This window comes from Amblyomma maculatum, chromosome 1 (assembly GCF_055883805.1).
Source record: "Amblyomma maculatum isolate TAMU_Amacu chromosome 1, ASM5588380v1, whole genome shotgun sequence".
Lineage (NCBI taxonomy): Eukaryota > Metazoa > Arthropoda > Arachnida > Ixodida > Ixodidae > Amblyomma > Amblyomma maculatum.
The window spans coordinates 150,346,394-150,368,524 of record NC_139344.1 but is presented as its reverse complement, the minus strand read 5'-3'; the positions used below and the strand labels follow the sequence as shown (position 1 = coordinate 150,368,524).

At 44.8% G+C, this 22,131-nt stretch overlaps 1 protein-coding gene across 2 annotated transcripts in view; it reads right to left on the bottom strand.

Moving 5' to 3' along the window:
* Positions 1 to 21,622, bottom strand: part of LOC146204593 (NACHT and WD repeat domain-containing protein 2) — a 98,799-nt gene extending 77,177 nt beyond the window's left edge. For both annotated transcript variants that reach the window (XM_084589276.1, XM_084589277.1), the window contains exon 1: positions 21,295 to 21,622. The gene's annotated coding sequence lies outside the window, so the exon portion shown is untranslated. The remainder of the gene's footprint in view (positions 1 to 21,294) is intronic.
* Positions 21,623 to 22,131: the final 509 nt, after the last annotated feature.

Sequence of the window (22,131 nt, the reverse complement as noted above, 5' to 3'; positions counted from 1 at the left end):
TTTAGAATTAGTGTGCAAACTTCAATGGCAATGCTACCATGCTGAACCTTTCTTTTTAAAAAGGTACAGTGAATTTTTCACCACCATCCCAGCTTAAAGTTGGTGTTTATACCATTAAAAATGTAAAAAAAAAGGCTGTTGTGCAAACATTGCATCAAATTAAGATCAAGAGCATTTCATATAAACATACACAAAATTTCACATTATTATTGAAGCAGCTGAGATGTAAAGGCAGGAACCAAGATGACCCATTTACCTCATCAGACCACCTTAAATTTCACTCGGCAGTTGTGGTAGTCACATAACTCGTAGGTTACAATAAGATTTCAAGCAAACTACCCTCCCCACATTCCATCGCGCGAGCCCAAATTACCGGCAGAGAGAGAGAATGAGCAAGTGTGTGTGTGTGTGCGTGTGCGTGTGCGTGTGTGTGTGTGTGTGTGTGTGTGTGTGTGTGTGTGTGTGTGTGTGTTTTGGGCTATTCCTAAACGTTCCATATACCGAAATAAAATCAAAACGGCAACGGCGAAATTTTCCCGCCAGAAAAAAAAAATTAGGCAAACTAGTTTAACTAAACCTTCTAGCCTCTACAGTTTAACCGTACTTATTTAACCCTAGCTGCGGTTGTCACGTGACTAGGCAGAAGCGAGCGTGCGGTTACCTCGGGGTTTCGGCGGCGGATGAGTGACGTCATAGCTGCCAAACTTACAGTACGTGCAAAGCAGTAAAATCTTTCGATTAAAGAAAGAAATAGATCACAGTACACACGGATTTAAATCTTTATCTCTGATCGTGCTGATATGGTTTACCGCTGAAACATCGGCCCGCCGTCGTCGAGTATTCTCGCCGTTCTCGCATCGCCAATGCAAACTGATCGGCCCGCAGCCACCGCAGTTTTCTCTCGGTGCGCTATTTAAATATGTTAGCGATCGTCTATTTTATTTCTGCGCAAGCTCAGGCCTAGACAGCGCCCACCTGCTCTTTAGCGTGTGCGCATCGGATGTCTCGCGGTGGTCAACCGACACCCTCCGCCAGGCTAGAGGCATGCGCGCATCCAGGCAAGTAGGCGCCGCTAGCCCGCTAGGGTGTTATTTTGTTTATAGTGTTTTGAGCTGAAATTTTGCTGGATTTTTGCACCGGATGGGGCTGGTCAGTGTTGCCTGAGCGCGGTACGTCACAATAGCATCATAGCGTGGCGAGGAGGTGGGTTGTTTGTTTTGTGGGGTTTGACGTCCCAAATAGACTAATGCTATGAGAGACGCCGTAGTGGAGGACTCCAGAAATTTCGACCACCTGGGGTTCTTTAGCGTGCACTGACATCGCACTAAAGTCACTGGAACTCTGAAAGTACCGCAATCAGCGGGCGGCGCGTGGGCAACATTGGGTTGTTGCCAGGAGTAGTCCAGCCCGACGAACGTGTCGTCTGCTAAACGAGCAAAACTCCGCTATAATAGCTCGTGGTGTCTCCCCTGCAAAGGCGTCGTTGATTGATTTTGCGCGGAAAATAACGAACGGTAATATTAAAGAATGAAATCTTACATGGGACGAGGGTCTACGAAAGTATTTAAAGCGTCGCACGACTGCTGCGCAGCCACGATTGTGTACTTCACTCCTCGGGCGTGCGCGCACAGCAAGATGCAAGTTTAACCCCGTGCACGGTCACCAGCGCGAAGGGTGCCACGGCAAGAGGAAGAAGAAAGGGGTAGCACCTTACAGGAAGGGGCGCTCGCACTGGCTGGCCCACGCGTCTGTCCCCGTGCACGGCGATCGCTCGCGGCGCGATAGAATTAAGACCGCCGTCGCCACTCGCAAAGTCATCGAAATGCTGCCGCGATTACTCGCTCGTACAGACGATAGGCTGCTTCTCTCGCAGAGGTGCAGAGGAATCGACTGCGGGGACCAACTCGCGTAGAGAGAGGACGTGTCCGATCGCTATCGGGGCCCAGGGCGGAGAGGAGGAGACCGCGATGGGTGTTGTCCGCCCGCCTTCTTCCAGGCACGCGTATCGCATACACCGGCTCCGGAGCAACTCGGGAGGTTTTTTGACATTCTAATATTCTAGTAAAAATTTTACTATAGGTTCTCCTCTCCGTCCTGACGCATTCTACAAAATTTGGGCGCCGTACGATAATCTGGTCACGCGCAACACGGCTTTAAAATACTATACAGGTTAAAGGTTGGTTCGCAGAAAGGGAAAGGCGCAGTATCTGTCACACTTGCTCCGTGGACACCTGAACCGCGCCGTAAGGGAAGGGAGGAAGGTGGGAGTGAAAGTGGAAAGAGAGAAAGGGGAGCCGTAGTGGAGGGCTACGGAGTAATTTCGGCCACCTGGGGATCTTTAACGTGCGCTAACACGGACGCCACTTCGTTTCGCCTCCATCGAAACGCAGCCGCCGATATGCCGTTTTCATGGCTTAAGTTGAGAGTATTTCTGCGGGCAACAGTGAGTCTCTGACGTCACAAACAGTATACCGGCGTTACTGTCCACTTCCCGACTGATTATGAAATTGTGAGCCTTATATTGAACTACTTCAGATATTTTATGCAGCGCGTCATAATTTCCATACTTTATTTTCACCATTCAACGCACGTACGAGTGTTTTTCTAATATCGAATGCGACGTCACCATTTCGTCACCTGGGACGTCGTTTCTGGCCGCGAAAGCAGTTTCGGTTTCGATTTGCTGTTTTTCTTTTTTAAAAATACTTCTAATTGGAATTTCGAAAAAGTGCTTTTTGTGTTGGAGTCAGGACATGCCGAGGAATGTAATTCAACTAAAAAAACAAAATGATGAAAAAAAAAAAAACACCACCGGAGTTGCCCTTTAAGCTTGTTCTATAGCGTTTCGTTTGTTGCAGCGCAGGTTTTTCGATGCCTGGGTGCAGCCATCTTAGTTTGATGGTGGCGCCCCGTATGAGCCAAACTGGGAAAGTCCGCTCCGGCTCGTCCTGACGCCATCTTGGGCTGTGCTGTTCGTGTCGATGCTGCGGTGCGGTAGTGTAAAAGTGCTGTTTCGCCGTGCTCGTAAAAGCTATCCGACACCTTGGTGATATTTGTGCTTTGTTTGAGCGCGCGAGCAAACCGTATACCATCCGTTTGGCATGGCGGCCGCTGTTGGAAACAGCACTAACGGCCGGAGTGACTGCGAAGGACTGCGCATCACTTCCGCAGTGAGGGTGTATCCGTTGTATCTTTCACGATACATGTATTTTCAATTATATTTTATAATCACAATGGTAACTGTACATACAAACACACAGCGAATGAACCGTACGGGCAGCTGCCGAACGCGGAATGCAGATATTACGAAAGACGCTTTACAGTTATCGCCGCATTGGTTTAACGTGAAGTGCGACCCAATTCGATATACGATCGAGCTGTCGTGCTTCAACAATCTATACTTCCAAGTTGAACCATGGTTCAAGACCAGCACATAAAGAAGTAGCGTCTAAAGTACCATCCGTCGACGTTTTTATGCAGCCTTAGTGTTCGCCCTGCAGCGCAACATCGTTTACCCCCGTCCTGTACGTCGTAGCAGCATCGTTTGCACGACGTATTGTTGAGCAAAACGTTGAAAAACTTGCACTCTCAGCTGCACCATGAACGAAGACGACGAATTCGCACCACATACAGCAGCGCTTACGAAAGCGGCGCCGCCCGCTGGCGTGGCGGACTACGGCACTCTCGTCAAGCGTTACTCCTTAGTTGTCGTTAGGCCTAAATTGTTTCACATCGAAGGCACATCCAACGGCGCTTTGTAATTGCTCAGCGCTATAGTAAATGGTCTCTCATAGAACTGCCTTACTGCCGATCCCATAGTATCAGTAAAAGAAAGATGTAAATTTCGGTGACGCCTTAGCAGCGGAGCCAGTGTGCAGACGATGACCCGCGCGCTGCACCAGCGGCAATGTGTTGCGTAATTTATTTGTATTGCAATTATAACACGGTATGGGTCAGAAATCCGCAAGAAAGTTTTTTTTCTGTTAGCTTACTGTTTAAGTGAAGAATAGCTTTTAGCACGCTCTTCTTGCGCTGGCGGAAGAGATCCACCGTATCGTTGGCGCGGAGGGCTTGGGGGAGGCACGGCCTGCCCGGCGCGCGTGGTTACTACGGCGTAGGAAGTGAAATGGGCATCATATTCGTGAGTCCGTCATTGGTACTAATTGTCTATCTGGCTTACGTAAAACGTTCATAGGCGAAATAATTCAGGATAGACTGGAAAGCGGTGAAGCAAAAACATATCACAGCCGAACTCGGACTGTCGATGCATGCTTCCCGCATACGCTCTCGGCAATCATCTTGCGATTTTTTTAATTGTTTGTGCATTCTAGGACCACGCATTGCTGTACAGATGACATTCACTAAAATGGGCGCTAATAAAGGTATTTCAGTCTCTCAAACGACGATATACCGAGGTGCAAAGCCGCTCTGCTATGCATGAAGCGTGCGAATGCACAGCCCACTCGGTCCTGGCAACAATGGGCCGGCGCAAGGAATCTGGTTAGAGAGTATTTTCCTCCTCTCCTGCTTGCTCTCGGTAAAACTATAGTGCCTAGAATATACTGGCTAGTGTGCCGAGGGCGCGCGCTGGCGTGTCCGCCGCGGTGATGCCTTCCCGCCGCCACCGCGGGGCGGCGCTACCAATAGCTAAGGTGCTATCGCTCCGCGTTCGCGGCCTCGGCAGCATAGGCGGCATATAGGTCCGGATAGCGTGCTGCGCTTTTCACTGCGAAACCTGTCTCTTGACGGTTTAAGCGCACTTTGTGTCTAAAAACAGTCTCGGTGGAAGACATTCATACCGTCCTAGTACTGTGCGGAGAAAATCATACGCTCAAATAGCGCTCGCGGAAGCGTTTAACAAATACTGTCTGGTCCATGTCTGCTATATATCTGTTTTATTTATTCAGCTGAACCGGATAAGGTCTTAAGCAGAACACATATTGACTTCCTGATATCCAGCGAGAGAAGAAATTTGAGAAAAACACCTAAAGTTGACACGTTGGTTGCAATAGTTTGTTAATCTTTGATTAAACGATCGAGTCCGGGCCGGATCAATATATGAAATATTCTGATGACGATTTTATTTGATCTAGAGCCACTCGATTGCGATCCACGCATCGTGATTGCGGATTTAAGGTATCGTATGCATCTTCCTTCTGAGTGAGCGCTCAGTCAGCCCAGGTGGTTGTCCCGAATTATGGGAACTATATTCTCTATCGCGATCTAACCCGGAACGGATCGACGACGACTGTTATTGTCCGTGTGACACAGGTATCAGAAAATACCCTTAATATTTTACACTGTTCATTAATCCAACTTTGAATTTTATTTACTCTTCGGTCTTTTCTTATGGTCCATGGTATATCGCGATGCAGCAGTCAAGTGCTACGAACGTCAATACGTATACGGGCCTCATGCCTTCGGATAGGTTACGTCGACGTTTCTGCAATTCAGTCATGCTTATTGCTAAGGTGATATATATCAGGTTAGTGACGTTTTATAGCGTCACATTTATGCTACAGAAAAGAAGGGCGATCTTGCTTTTTCGTAACATATATTGCACGCGCGCATGTTTTCAAAGGTCGTATATGCGACAATAAACACAAGCAGTCTGAATCTGACTTCAGTTTTTGTTCTTACTCTTTATTCATTTGTTTTATTAGGAAGTCACTTAATTGTTGCTTCATACATAAATGATTATTATGCGGTGTGCTTTCTTTTGTAACAGAAGGAAAGGCAAGAAACAAAAGTGGTGATTGTATCACTGATTTTTTTTTTTTTTTTTACAAAGTCTACAATATAGTAAAATTTGAGCAAAAAGGCGCAGCAACAATAAACAAGTAAAAATATAGAAATGCACCGCTAAAGGTTTTGGAGAAAGGCCGCACATATGACACCGCAATAATTTTAAAGTAGTCTGATACCAATTTTTGGTGGTATTTTTTTTTTTTCACTTGCTAATGATGCGCTAGATATTCCTGTATAATTCTCCATGTGGTTTCTCGCTTACCACCGCTAAGTAATTCATAATTAATTTTACTTTCTTCACCAGTTTCGGCTTCGCGGTTTCAGCAGCCGAGCGATTGTTGTACGGTCACAATTGTATAGGTCACGCGCGGGATTAAAAAAAAAAAAAAGCTTCAACCACATGACTCACTTATTAGCTCCTCATTTTGCGCTTTCAATAGAGCCACTTGTTCTGCGCTCCATGCCAGTTTTCTCTTAGCTCTTCTCAGAGCGCGAGAAATGTTGCAGCATTTATTTGGCTAGTTGCATGCTTTTTCCTTCTTTCTGCGCATCTTGTGTAAGCCTCCGCTGGTATTTGCATTAAGCGCAGCTAACCCCTTCAGAGTTGACGGTCAAGCGACACTTTTTCTGCAAAATATATTCCCATGAATGATATGTGCTTCCTGAATCAGCTGGTTGCAGGCCACATTCAGAACAAAGACCCTCCAATGCACTCTACCTATATAGCTCTATCTTCAGCTTTAGATATTATTGTATTGTACGCGCTTGTTTTTTTCTTTTCCGAGAATATACACTATTGTGTCCACAGAACTGCGTTCAGGCTTCGAAAAGTTATCACTTTTTCTATGTACGAAGTGACAAAGTTTTTTTTTTTTTTTTTTTTTTTTTTTTTTTTTTTTTTTTTAAGGCTCGACAACGCGCGTAGGCTACAGATCCAGCAGGTGCTTCGGTTAATTTGGTCCAAGTTGCAGGTATGTAAATTGAGTCAAACGGATCCCGAGGCTCAAAGCTGCACGTCTGCTGCTGCGGGCATGAGTTCTCGCTCGGCTCTTCTGCTGCCAGCTCCTTGGAAGCATTGTCAAACATCCTTGACGGTGCGTGCATGGCTGTCGTCTGCACCACTGGCATTACGGCACTGCGTTTTTGTCGTTTAGCGGCCGGTTGGTCACAGAGGTTCCTCAACTTTCTTTTCGATGTCTTCTTAGGCAGAAGATGGTTCGGATAATGGTCGAATAGCGTTGGCACGGTTTCAGGCTTAATTCGTGGTCTATCTCTAGCGAGCTCGTTGACGATGCCGTTTACTGTCAATTTGAACGTTCTCTCGATGTAGCTCTCCTCAAAATATTTTTCGCAGACAACACACGTTGAAGTCAACTTGCGGTCCTGTCTTTTAATCAGCCGCTTCCACTACGCAAGCTGCGCAAGGTCCGATGGCACACCGAACATAGAAACCTAGTCCTGAGCGGTAGCCACTCGGACAGAGCGACACGAAACATGTCTTTTCCCTGCCCTGATGCTTTATTTTTAGCATCATTAGTCGTTGCAAATTTAATTATCTCATATGAATGCAAGAAACAGAACGACTAAAACAAAAGAACAGCGTAGACGCGTCCAAAGCGCTCGAACCCACTGATGGCTCGGCCAGCGCAGCTGCGGCAAATCAAGGGCGCGCCGGCGGCCGACGGCGTCGACGGCACCTTTATAGGGTGCCTCGATGTAGCGCGCCGCCGTACAGGGTGGAGACACCGCCTTCGACGGCGCCATGTTGGGGCAAGCTCAGATACGGCGGGCTATGGAGCGTCGGCCCGATTTCTTGTTCAGCACGCGCTTGCGCTAGCAGGCTCAACTGTGTACCGTTTTTACACACATACTCGCAATCCTGGGCGCTTTTTTGCTCGAAAAAAAAAAAGTGAAAGCAACTACTGCTTGCTAGCATGCGTAGTTCTAAGAGGAAATGATCAAATTGCAGATGGTAAGCATTTACTCTTTCGCTGTCACGGATGTTCAAATGCGGTTATTTTGACGACTGGCTGTTTTATAAAGCAATGCATTTTGCACTGCCGGACATGAATGAGTTTATGAGGTGCATAACATTCAATTGCGTCTATTGCTATAGATCAACAACCGTGTGTACGTTTCAGGGTGCCGTATATCGAAAATAATTTGTATCGCAATGGCCCGTCGTAAACCGTAGAAAAGACACAGCAAAAAACGATGCGTAAATCAACCTTTGACACGTGTCGCATGCTGATGCACACGGCATTTTATTCCAAAACAATCCTCATTAAGACTTTGAAGCTGATTTTAGATGCACGCCTAGGAGACATCTTTTAATAAAAGTTGGCGCCAGCTACAGTTTTGCTGCCGTACCCATGATTCGATTTTTCTGGCTGACTTAGCCAACTGAAGTAAATGCGCAAGCGCATCGTCCCAAACCGCTCTAACAGTCTGTTCATAAGCTTTGGGTATTCCGCGCAAAAATTTTTACACGCAATCAAACAATGTCAGGACAGCTGTTGACTTGAGGAGCCACCGTTCATACACTGTGTTTGCCCTCGAACTGGCGCTGAAATGAGATAGGCGACGAAACAGTCATTTTGCGTATTTTGTAGTGTGCACGCAAATGAATGAATTAATAAAAACTTATCGGAAGCAATGCGATATTTACATGTACGATCGCAAAATTTTTCCATGGATGCCAAACCAGCGACAGCACTAATTCGGGTGTCAGGCGGTCAAATTTAGCTTCACCTAAATTTGGCTTAACCTCAGACGAGTACTTGCGGTGACAACAGGGTGTGAATATCGCCTCGCGATGAGTAATTATAATACAGGGAAGGAAAAGCTGCATTCGGGATGAACTGTTGTACTGCGCAAGAACCTTGCTTCCTCACGACCGCTTTCACAAGATGATGCCGCTACACCTTCCAGCTCACGAGAGCAGTTTCTTTGAGACTTGTCGAGCTGCCAATCATATGCTTACAACGACCTAATTTTCGTGAGAACCCAACTTTTTATATTATTGAGAATCTCAAAAACCTCGCGTAAAACTGCTCCTGTGTATAATTAAAAAAGAACGGCTTCAGGGGACCTGTTATCTCGGTTTCGCGAAATGTTGTACTAACGATAAGCCCACTTGCCAAATTCCAGCGCGGCCAACTCACGGGGTGTGTTTTTTTTTTTTTTTTTTGCGGCCAAAATAATTGTTACAAACTGCGTCTCACTTCCTACTCTGTCGCGAGATGACATGCCATCCATCGCTCTCCAATGTATTATTTCCCGAGAAGGACAGAGGAAATGTAATCTGTCTGAATCTGAAGCCTCGGCAGTTGCCACCAGCTTTCAAGATCGAGTGTAAAGGGGAGCGATCGAAAGGGCACAATGGTGCATTCCTTTGACAAATACCAGGCTCGACCTTCTCCACATGTTCTTGGCGCGGCTATGAACACAGAAAGGCAGATCCTCAACAACAGATATTATTGTGTGACACTACGCATATGATACTAAAGTCGAGTGTCACTCACTGAAAGTTACACTAAATTTCCCCGAGTGACTACAACATAAGCAGACGCAATTGTCCATATATTTAGTTTATAAGCCCTCACGTAGGCTGAAAATTTAAAATTTACACTTAAAAAAAAAAAAAAAAAAACACTGTGCGCTACTCCCGATGCCAGGCAATGCGATGCTTCGACCTGCTTCAACGTTGAAGAAGGCAGACCAAAATCTGTTGCGCACAATGCTAGATGGGGAAGCCAAAAACCGCACAAAGCTCGTGATTACAAGCAGATGGGTGAAGCGGCGTGAGATAATGTCATTCCAAACAGAAGTGCGTAACTGCGTTGGACGAGTACAAAAATATCTTTTAAAACGATTTCGTATAAACAGATACAGACCGCAAGAAAGACGACACGCGCACATACGCAAGCGCTAGTGTGTGTTTGTGATCTTTGTAGTGGTCTGTGTCTGCGCTAGACCTTTTTACACGATTGAAATGCACCTATTCGCTCAAAAAAAAAATATTATGAATGCATAAAAGAAGCACAGGTATTGTGGCTTACTTCGCAGTCTTCACGCTTCACTTTCGCGTTCCATACATTTCTCCGTCTCTTATCCCATGAAGAACGAAAACATCTGGCTCCTTTTTTTTTTCTTTTTTTCTGAGCCAGCACACAATGGAACACAACAGCCTGGCATGCTAGTTTTCGCGACTGAACACAGTTCAATCGCCCAGCGCACAGCGCAACCGCTTCGGTCGACACTCCGCAGCAACGGCCCGAAGCGACTTGCCCCAAGATGGCGAGCGCGGCGGCACGAGGCATGCCAAAGGGTGTCACCACCCTGTACGGCGGCGCTGGTATCGAGGCACCCTACACCTTTACGATGAGCAGCGCCCCTGGCGGCCAAAGTTGGAAGGCATCGCCGGCGCGGACACCTCCTCCCATTGAGAGAGCCCTCCGCACGGCACACTAGCCAGTATATTCTAGGCTAGGTAGTTCCAAAGCAAAAGAAATGCAAGAAAGCAAACTGGTTATCTGAAGAGGCTTTGCAAATAGCTGAGGAAAGGAGGATGGCAAAAGTTATGGGGGAAAGAGAAAGATACAAGGTTCTCAATGCGGATTTTCAGAAAATAGCAAGGAGAGATAAGAATGCCTTCCTGAACATACAGTGCCAAGCAGTTGAGGACAACAGCCAATTAAGGAACACAAGAACTCTGTATAAGACAATCAAAGATATCAAAGGAAGCTTCTGTGCTAAGATGGGCGTGATAAAGGACAAACGAGGCAAGGACCTCACTGAAGCCGCAGAGATAAAGAAGAGGTGGCAGGAATACACAGAAGAACTGTACAAGAAGGACCCGAATGTGCAAACCCAACATAAGACGGTTGTGATAACTGATCTCGAGCCGGGCATCCTGAAGAGTGAAGTTGAATGGGCCTTAGCCAGCCTTGCTAAGAACAAAGCTAGCGGAATTGATAGCATTCCAGCTGAGTTGCTTCAAAACCTCAACCATGACGCTAACATTCTGCATACAATATGTCAGAAGATTTGGACAACCCTGCAGTGGCCACAGGATTGGAGGAGGTCAGTTTACATCCCCATTCCAAAGAAAGGCAGTGCCAAGGATTGTTCCAACTACCGCACGATCGCGCTTATTTCGCATGCTAGCAAGGTGATGTTGAAAATCCTCCAAGGTAGGCTGCAGCAGTATGTGGATCGGGAGCTTCCGGACGTGCAAGCTGGGTTTCGCAAGGGCAGAGGAACTAGAGACCAAGTTGCCAACCTTCGCTGGATCATGGAAAAAGCAAGAGAGTTCCAGAAACCCATCTACTTCTGCTTTATTGATTATGCGAAAGCGTTTGACTGCGTAGATCACAGCAGATTGTGGCAAGCTCTCCAAGAGATGGGAGTTCCAATTCACCTCATCTGTCTCCTCAGGAACATGTATGAAGGGCAAGAGGCCACAGTCAGAACTGGGCATGGTCTTACTGATTGGTTTCCGATTGAGAAAGGAGTGAGGTAAGGCTGCATACTGTCGCCCTCCCTATTTAACCTATATGCAGAGTGCATCATGAGGAAGGCCGGTCTGGACAAGTCTTCAGCTGGAGTGAAGATCGCTGGAAAACGTATCAACAACCTTAGATATGCGGATGATACCACTTTAATTGCAGAAAGTGAAGCGGAACTCAAGAGACTTCTGATGCGCGTACAAGAAGAGAGTGAGAAGTTTGGGCTTAAACTGAACATTAAAAAGACAAAGATCATGGCGTCTTGCCCTATCAAGTCCTGGAGCATCAAGGGACAAGAAGTGGAAGCTGTGACAGATTTTCTCTTCTTGGGCTCCAAGATTACCTCGGAAGGAGACTGCAGCCATGAAATTAGGAGACGCCTGCTTCTGGGAAAGAGAGCAATGGTTAGCCTTGACCGCCTAGTAAAGAGCAGAGACATTAGTCTGTCAACCAAGATCCGTATAACTCGTGCTATGGTCTTTCCAGTTGTGATGTATGGATGCGAGAGTTGGACTGTGAAAAAGGCTGACCGCCGAAGAATTGACGCGTTTGAATTGTGGTGCTGGCGAAGACTCTTGAGAGTTCCTTGGACTGCCAGAAGATCAAATCAGTCAATATTGTCGACCATAAACCCTGACTGCTCATTGGAGGGTCAAATTCTAAAGTTAAAGCTCAGCTACTTTGGTCATCTGATGAGAAGAGAGGAGTCGCTGGAGAAAGATTTGATGTTGGGAAAGGTTGAGGGTTGCCGGAGAAGGGGTAGGCAGCGAACGCGATGGTTAGATGGCATCCTCGAGGCACTGCAGATGAAGTTATGTGATGTTAGGAAGATAGTGAGAGACCGGAAAGCGTGGCGTGACATGGTCAATAGGGTCACGAAGAGTCGGACACGACTGAACGACTGAACTGAACTGAACTGATAGTAAAACCACGGCCGCTCAATTGAGCGGCCGTGGTAAAACGGTATATAGCCGAAACGAGTAATTCTAAAAAGCTCGCAGACGCATGTTTCCGAGACCAGCCAAACTGTTTATAACAGTCATATATGCCGCGCTCACGTGTGAGCTCGCCTGAAATGTGATATGCATAGAAAGTTATACTCTTAGCGCTTGCTGTCTCATTCCCGTCGTACTTCCCTTCGTCTTGTCGCGCGCTAGTCAGAGTGGCATGTTATACGGCTCCAACCACGCTGGCGCGCGAGGTCAACGCTCTGAATTTGCGGCTAGATGGCCGCCCAATGAAACCTTTTCGCGACTGCTTACAAGGGGTGGAGGAAATGAGGAAAGGCGCCTTTAAGTAGCAAAGATTAAAGCGCCAAACCAAGGAGATTATTTGGGTTAGCCTTGCCGTGCAGACAAGCTGTGCGAATGAAAATGGAAAGCTAACGGAAGACTCCACTAACCGCGCGGATATGATGTGCTCTCAAAGTGACTGAAGAGACCAGTGCGCAACCCATGCTCGCCAGCATGTGTGCAAGGCATTAGTCGCACAGCGAGCTATCCGCGAAACCCAGCGCTCATTCCTACCGCTCAAGCCATCGTACTCGAAAAGTAGTGTGATGTCTCTCCTCTCCTGACCTTTCCTTACTGTCGGCTCCTAATGTTAGCGCACGTTAATAAACTCATGGTTATTTAATTTAACACGGAACCCTCACGGTTCGGCACCCTTCATGGTCCGTATAGTTTTGGTAATTGTTTTGTACTTAAGGGAAAACAATTGAAATGAGCAGCATATATTAGAAAAGCACAGATATAGTGGCGGGACTAATTACTCATTGGCCAATATGAATGACCTCCAGAAAAAAAAAAAAGCGCGCGAAACGTCTTCGAAAACCTAGCTGTCACGGACAAAAACCTGCAGCGAAACATGAAATGAAGACTCGCCAGAGACGTCAAACTAACTAGTAAATCTCAGGATGAACGTTTAGTGACTCCGGTAATAGCTGATGAGTTCACAAAATATTTAACTCGCAAAGCCGGGCACCCTTCGTTGGGCCAAATTTATCGTGCAAATGCGATGCAGTCATACGATTATGTTGTATTTGTGAGGGCCGGATTGATCTTCAAAGATCCGGCTCATGCACACCTCCACCCGTTTTGAATCATTAAACGTTTTTCACCACCACCATCAGCATACTGTTCTTTATCAAACTTTCCGCTCGGTACAGTAAACAGCGTTTGCCTCATTTTCGTTGCTACATCCGAAGGCGCTACACCCGGCATCCTCGGCGACCCACAGCGACCATGTTATGCGTGTTTTATGCACACAGAGCAATATCGGATATGAACTTAGTCATAAAATACGTCTGCTCGAGCGGACCATCTATGGCGGGGCTTGAGCACGTGATCGCAGCTGGCCAATGGGCGGCGCTGCGGCAAAGAGAAAACAGCTGCGGTACTTTCAGAGTTCCAGTGACTTTACATTGCACAGCACACCAGCGCCTTCCATTTCGCTTCCATCGAAAAGCGGCCGCCAAGGCCGGGACCCGATCCCGCATCCTAGGGAACAAAAGTCGAGCGCTGTAACCACTGCGCCACCCCGGCGGGGCCGGGTGAAGGCCTGTATTCCGGGTTAGCGTCGCTATCGAAGTGTCGCTATCGAAGTGTCGCTATCGAAGTGTCGCTATCTCACGTGAGCTCGAGCCCTCTGATTGGTAGAAACGGCGGAACCGGCCGTTGCCACTACGGAACCGGAAGAGGTGGAAACATCATGTTCCGGCATTTTCACCAATCAGATGACTCGAGGCCGGGGAGATAGCGACACTTCGATAACGAAGCACATTCGGAATACGGCCCAGGGCTCTTGTAACAGCTTTTGTAGCAGAAGAAAATGGAATTTGTACCAGAAATATCAGCGGTTTTGTGGCAAGAACAATCTCATTTTATGGTAGATATTGCTTTTGTCGCTCATAAAAGAGAGTTGAAGAATTTCAATATATTGTAGCTAGCAAGTTCAGATTTGACTGTGACTGCAGTAAAACAAATATCGCCATCCTTAACAAGTTTCACCTTTACAGTACTCCTAAAACCTTCAGGGTGGAAAATAATAAAAAATGCAAAAACTGCAAGCATTGTATCATTGACACAAAACTTCCAAGTAGTATTTCTTGCCATTAATTATTATGAAAAACAACAAACTGGCACATCACTGATGAAATGCAACAAGAGAGCCCATGAATGAGAACCAGTGGTGATTGGGCACTGTCAGAGCAATTTCACCAAAATGCTGCTAATTCAGCAAGATGCACTGTGTTTAGTGCTTGTGCATCAGTTTCACCATACTCGGCCTTGTGATGGAGTCTTTAAATCTTTCTTGTCTCCCCTGAACAATAAACAATGGAGTAATTTTGGCAACAATACTTGACTAATCTGAGTTTTTCCAATATACTCATTAAAGTTGCACATGAAAATCCTCGCAATGCTTTAATTTGTTCACAAAAAGGACAGCCGCACACAAACATTTTTGTGATGCTTTATTTCATTCGCAAGGGTGATGGTCATATCAAAAGCTGTTTGAAGCATGCTTTCACAAGAATAACGAATAAACTTAAAGGTATGATATAAGCATATATCAGTATGAAATTTTTCCCAAACTACAATACTAATCAGTACAGCATTAGTATAGTGCATCTTAATGTTAGCACAATATACCACCAGATGGATGGTTAAGGCTGAACCTTTAGAATTGGGTGGCGGCGACGTACGCCACCTAGCCACGAATAGTAATTTTCTTCTTGAAAAAAAAAAAAAAAAAAAATGTTACTCTTGATTTTGGCCACGAATCACCTAACCTCCTTTTGGTTATTTCTGCCTGTTCAAAAGTCTAATTTTCCTCTACTATCCTTAAACCCAATGCTTTGGCGAAATTCGCTGCCTTGAATTTAAGTTTTTTTTACAGGAAGTTATCAAGTCATTTCTTCCTCCTCGCCACCTGTACCACATTACGAGTCTATCTCTTGGTAATTGATTCAGTATGCCTTAGTCCGCAGTACCCCTGTCCTAGCCTCAAACAAGAATGAGATGCCCCTACAGTTATATGTTTTCTTCGGCTATTGCCTGCTTCAATGTTATGCACATTTCCAGATAATTTGGTCTGCATCGCCACCTTCCACATTTTTTTTTTACCCCCTATTGCTGTCCAAATATTTGTTTGCCAATTTTCTTGCCCACTTTCTCCATTTCAGAATACAGAAAAAGTGGTATAATGTCTCTTTTCATACTTCTGAAAATATGGGTTACATACACGTGTAATTATAATCCTATAATAATTCTATAACGATCATGCAGTAAAACAGGCAAATCTGAAAAGTTTTGGAAACAAAATTTTATTGAATGACATATTTGCATGATTCTGCTGTAAAATGTACTGAAATGTAGGTATTTAGATGGTCTTTCAAACAAGCGCAAAATTTTTATCTCCTTTTATAAATGACGTGAAAAATAAAAATTCACCCTGAAAACTTGCTGAAAAGCCTCGAGAAACACAAAAAAGGCTTAACTATAAAAATTTAAGGCAATACCGTAATTATGTTTTAGGATATTCAAAAAAATGCTAGTCTTATTTATTAGTTGAAAAATTTTGGCATGCCTATCTGCAGATTTCATTTTAGTACTGTTTGGAAGCAGTAGCTACCCCGTGGCAGTTATTGGGAGTCTCATCCATTCTCCCGACTGCACTACGAAAGTGAAGTGAAGCCGAAACACCAGGAAGCCGAACCACCAGGTAACAAATATGTTATGTGATGAAGTCAACTTTGAAGGTATGCCATTCTCATAACAACATTGCTAAATAGGTAATAACATTCAGTTTCTTACTCTTCTCACAGCACAGCTTCCAGCTTTTGGGTTTTCAAACTTTTTGTGCTTTACGGCTCGCAGTCAAAATTGCAAATCTGCTCTAGGAGCTGTTCTCTGAAGGCTAGGTGCTCAAACCCAACTCGATACTGCTAAAAGAGCTTCTCACTTGTTGAAGTTCTGAAGGAGCCACCTTACGTGCCTAACTTTCCTTGTTGCTGAAACTGCTGCATAGCTTGCTTGACACCCTAGCAAATAGGAATAAAGCAGTGGGTACGCAGAGTGAGGATGCATAATTGCTCAAAAGCAAGTTAAAGCTGAAAGTACACTTTCATTGAGACCCTAGTTAAAACTCTAGGCTGATATTTGCCTATTTATCATCCGAGCTAAATTCGGAGCTCACAGTCTTATTCAGACTCTTTGCCACTATTCGTGAAAAGCTCCATGGTAGAAGCGGCGGAATTGTGTGAAAGGTAAAAAATTTGTAGGGTGTCCTGGCACGAGCTTAACACCATTTTTGTTGACATTTAAGATCACTCCGCTCCAAATAATTATTTCTTCGTTGCCACCTGCTGAAAAAAAAAAAAGAACTTTGCGGAAACTAGTACAGTATAATAGTTGCCTAAAATTAGACTACATATTTCATTGCATGAAAATTTGCATTTGGCAGCGCATTGAAAATCATTGGTCATATATGACCGATTTCTCATAGTGTGGTCCCAAAAGAGTTAAAGGAGTCATCATCATCATCAGCCTGACTATACCCACTGCAGGGCGAAGGCCTCTCCCATATTTCTCCACTTAACCCTGTTCTGTGCTAGCTGCATCCACTTGACCCCTGCGAACTTCTTAACCTCTCCGCCCACCTAACTTTCTGTCCCCCCCTGCTACGCTTTCCTTCCCTTGGAATCCAGTAAACACAAGTAAAGGAGTAAACACCAAAATTTTTGTTGTGCGTTCTTTCTTTTGAACGATGGGCAAGACACTTCAAAACTTGAACATAAATGTGGATTGCACACACACACAAAAAAAACTGTTTCTAAAAGTCCTACTTAATATGTGCGAGAATGCAAAAGCACAACATTACTTTGCATTATGTTACTTTGAAAAGTACTGTGTCATACTATGTTACATAATGACTATGACCGTGACTCATGACTATGCATACTGTTTGTATATAAACTTTCCACACCTCGCATTGTTACTTTGCAAAACGTGCATTATGTTACTTTGAAAAGTACTGTGTCATACTATGTTACATAATGACTATGACTGTGACTCATGACTATGCATACTGTTTGTATATAAACTTTCCACACCTCGCATTGTTACTTTGCAAAGCGCTTGAGCCATGCTGTGGCCGACCAAACGGTGCTTGACCATGTCGCCATCCAACTACCACCTGTCAGAGACATGCTCATGATTTTCAAGCAATGGCTTTTGTGCTAATGAGACATATAATGCTTGCACATTAAAATAAGATGTGTGGGACCTATACCTTCTCCACCCTGCTCCGGAAAAGTAAACTGGGTCTTGCAAGCTACACCAGTGGCTACATATGAAACAGCTACCTGCAGGTGCGAGGTCGCATGGCATATACCCACGACACCAGTGGCTGCATATTCCTTGGGAACTATCACTGTCTTGTTTTGGAATAGTACCAGTTCCAAAGTAAGAAAGCAGCTGGCAATGATGAGAAAGCAGAGGGAACAAGATCAAACAACATGAAGCTTGTGCCCAAAAGAAAAAAGAAAGAAAAAACACCCTCAGCAAGTACTAAAAGTACGAAAATTACATTTGCAGGAGTTGAAAGGGCTATTTCTTCTCCACCCTGCTACCAAAGAGCAACCTGGGTCTCATAAGTCTCACCACCGGCTGCATTTGAAATAGCTACCCACATGTAATAAGCAGTGTACTACTAAGCTGGTGGTAATATATAGATTTCCTGGGAACTATGAATGTGTCATGTTTAGTGTTGCACCAGTTCCGGAGAAAGAAACAACCAACGGTGACAAAAATTTGAGGGGCCCTCCGCCTTTAAGGGTATGATGTGACATCAGTGGCTTCTGTTAGTGGGTCCCCTCATTTAACCGTTTATGCCTAGTGTCACACATGTCAGACGTAGCGCTTTTGTACACCAACTCAAAAAGTTTAAGGTTTGTAAATTTCCTGAGAAAACATTGCATCGTGTGCTCTTGGAAAGAGTCTATAGTCTTTTCTGGAAGCAGTCAGCAGATGCAACCCCATCAACTCGATTGTGATTTCAGAAGAAAAGCAAACAAGATGTGAAATTTTTCTTGCTGGAATCACCAAGTACGGTAAGAAATGTGATATTAGAGCTGATGTCAACTGTTTGAAGATTTACCAAACATAAGTAATGCACTAGCCTAGCACCCTACACTGTAGAGTGGCTCGAAAGGCATAAAAAAAATATAGCGCGTAATGAAAAGATGATTCTGAAATCAAATAAACATTTCATATAAAAATTTTAATTTTTTTTTTAAATTCTGGGAGGTTAGGTGTATACTGATCAATCACTAATCCTTTAATTTGTGCCTCTGTTATCTCGCACATGCTTATTAGCATACAGTCGTAACCTACCATAGTTTGCAAAAGACCATCCGATGTAATATACAAAGCTCCACTTTAACCAAGCCATGAAAATGTGCCTGCCCTGGCTAGGAATAGTGTGTTTGGATCTGGGTCCATTGGTCCTGTATTTTATACCCATCTCAAAGGAACAGCCCGAGATGGAGGCCCTTGCAATGCCATGTGGTCTTGTGATGTCACACAGCCTGCCGTCCAAACAGTACTTGCATGGCCATGTCACCTGCCAGCTACCACCTGCCAGAGCCATGGTCACAATTTTTTGCCTACAATGCCAATGCCAACAATGCTGGATTTTCTGCAGTTAACGGGGCCTTTAACACTATTATATTAAATTCATATAGATCCACTGACTATTCTCAAAACATAATGATCAATGCTGTAAAAAAAATAAACCTGCTGTGAAGTCCAGCAAAAGGAAAGCCATGCCTATTAAGAATGTTAGGTAGTCAACCTTAATAATGCTGATATAAAGAATGCAAATTTAATTATGATCACATATCTGTCTGCACACGAAGGTTTTCGAGTTCTGCAAGTTAAATAAGTCACAGCTTAAAAAAAGAAACTGGCTGAAGTGAGAGCCTGATGAGGTAGAACATTCATATCTAGTGTGGTTACTCCATAACCGCATAAGAAAAAAAACAATAACGCCGACAAGAACACATGTATTTATTTGATCACAAGACATGCAGCCCACATCCTAGCTGTAACACTAGCTGAGAGCATCCAAGGTTTCTGCGGAATTAAGGCTCAAACAGCTAGGAAAAACAAAAACAAAAAACATACCGATTATTTTCATTTCCCACTAAGGGAAAGGAAATAAAAATAATCTTTATGTATTTGTCGTTATATCCTACCAAAATGACATTAATATGGCAAGCATGTACTGTTGGAGATGGGAAAAATTAATGCTCCGCTGTTCGCATTTCTCACCGTAGCGCTACTACCCGTGTGCAATATATATATGTATCACGCTGGAGTCAACCATTATATTGTATCACGGACTATTTCAATACGGCACCCGTGGCGTTAATTGTTTGGAACCAAAATCAGCAGTGGTTCCGGATTTGGAAAATGTTCGCGGCAGAGCTAATATACACGAGTAAGAAAAACCAGTTTTTTGGACACACCTACGGATTTCGCCACTAATATGATTACCTTAGGTAAAAGCGAGCCACTGAAAAACGACAGAAACTACCAATTAATGCTCGCGCGTCAATGCAATAAACTTTTCTATGAAGTGCTTGCGCAGTCGGACTGTGTGGTTATCTTCAGAATAAATCTAAAGAGCGCGTATACACGGGACAGGGGTATGAGCATGAAAGCGATAATGCATTACAGCAGCTGCAGCTCATCCTCTTATGTCCTATGTTTATATGCGCAACATCAGAGACATCCATTATCATGCCATAAGGAAGCAATACTAAAACGGCTGCATACAAGCATCCCCGAAAGCTGCCGCAACGGGCGTCGCTGGTACGATATAAAACCGCATGTAATACGTGCGCGTTTAATCGCTTCATGCTAGCGACGACCATTTATTCATATACATACAAACTCTCTTGTAAGGCGAGTATATGCAAAATGCAATTCGGAACGTGGGAGGGTAAAAGCTCGCGAGCACCAGCCGATTGCCCATCGAGCATTCAGTTTGTGCTCCCGGGCTTCTGAGTTTCGTACCAGCCGACAGCACACCATCAGCGATTAGATGCTGCGATTCGAAAATTTTCTGTGGATGCGACTCCAAATTTACTGCCGCTATTCTTTTCTAAGGTGCTGTCATTTCGAAGTGTATAGAGTGATTAAAGCTCTCCAACTAATTACGGGAAAACAAACAAACAAACAAACAAACAAACAAACAAACAAACAAAAAAAAAAAAACCAGAGCGCACGTAGACCTGTAAACAGCTTGGCCGCACGCGCGCACAGGGATAACGCGGAGGAGATAGGCGTTTCCTTCATTATTGTCAACAATGCCTTTGATTGGCGGTTAAACACCACGTGATTGTGCGGAAGCCGGCATGCATCCACTTAAAACCAACCGCACGGGTCGGCGTATGTATTTTTTAAAGCGTTAAATTCAGCTCGAATACGTGCGTGCAGTACACCGCATTTATGAAAATGTAAATTGTTCATTGATGCGAACAAACAATACAAGCGCCACTGGGTTTACAGCAGAAGCATAAGATACCAACGTTAGTTGAACTAGCGAAGCAATGATGTACGCCACAAGCAACAACTGCATGTTTGCTCATAGGATGCGGTCAATAAAGGCCCGCGACGCGGGCCTTCGCCAGTGTGTCGTGTGTATATGCCTGTGTTTGTGTTTCCGCTCTGCGAGAAATGCGCATTGGTAAAATATTTCATACAAATGACACCGCGATAGTATCTGAAGTATGAGTAGGGCACATAACACACATTTACCACCGTATGCCCAAGGCATCCGGTTTCATGCGCGCCTTAAGTGGCCCTTTCCAGAGGTCACGCACTCGTCAAGGTGCAGCTCGAAACGCCGAAAATTCAATGCTACGTCTTTCGTGACATCACACTGTCGAGTTCCGCAAAATATTTGTAAGTTCCTATGCCAAAATACAAATATCTCCGCAGCGAAAAATGATATCGGCCTAAGCACTCACACATTTCCAGTGGTCCCCGGCAAGACCAAATCGCTGTGGTTTGTCGACACTTCCAAAATAGTTCCACCAGCCACCGCTTGCAGAAGCCCCGGTCTATGCTGAAGTGGAGAGTCGAGATCACCGATTGCATGTCAAACGAAACGCGAAGGTCGACAGTGAAATGAAGGGAAACAAGGAAAGTTTCGGGGCGAGAAGGTCTTGCGAACGCCAAACGCTCGCCATTTTGGCCAGGGCGACTGGATGGATACGGTCATGCGCAGTATTGATCATCCGCGGATGCTGCATGGCAGAGCAACGGGAAGGAATCATATGATGCGGCTTCTGCTAAAATGAGCATATATTTGTTTCAAGCGTAATGTGTCCTGGACGAATGACGAAAGACGTACTTTCCACGTCTATGGGCAAATGAAATAAAAGGCGTTTGTGATATAGATCCCAATAAGGGGGGCCGAGTTCACAAATTCAAGCTGCATGCATATGATTCAGAGCCATTGTCAGAAATGCAGCCGGTAAGAAAGCAACTGTTAATTGGCGTTGTCCAAATGAAGACGCCGCCACATAAGCTGCTGAAATAATAATAAAAAAAAGAACATTAGGGTGCTACGTTACCACAGTAAAATCAAAAATTGTCGCGGAGTTATTTTAAAATGAGAAACCCAAGAACTTTCCCTTCTGTTAAATCCAAAAGACGCAACTATCTTGCCGCTTGCGTAGAAGTTAGGCGGCGAGGCTCGTTTCATTTTACTTGGCTACGGAAGGAAAAAAAAAAAAAAAGTACGCGGTGAGGCTGTTTTATATTATTACGTATATACAAGATAGGAGGGCTGCGGCTAGTTT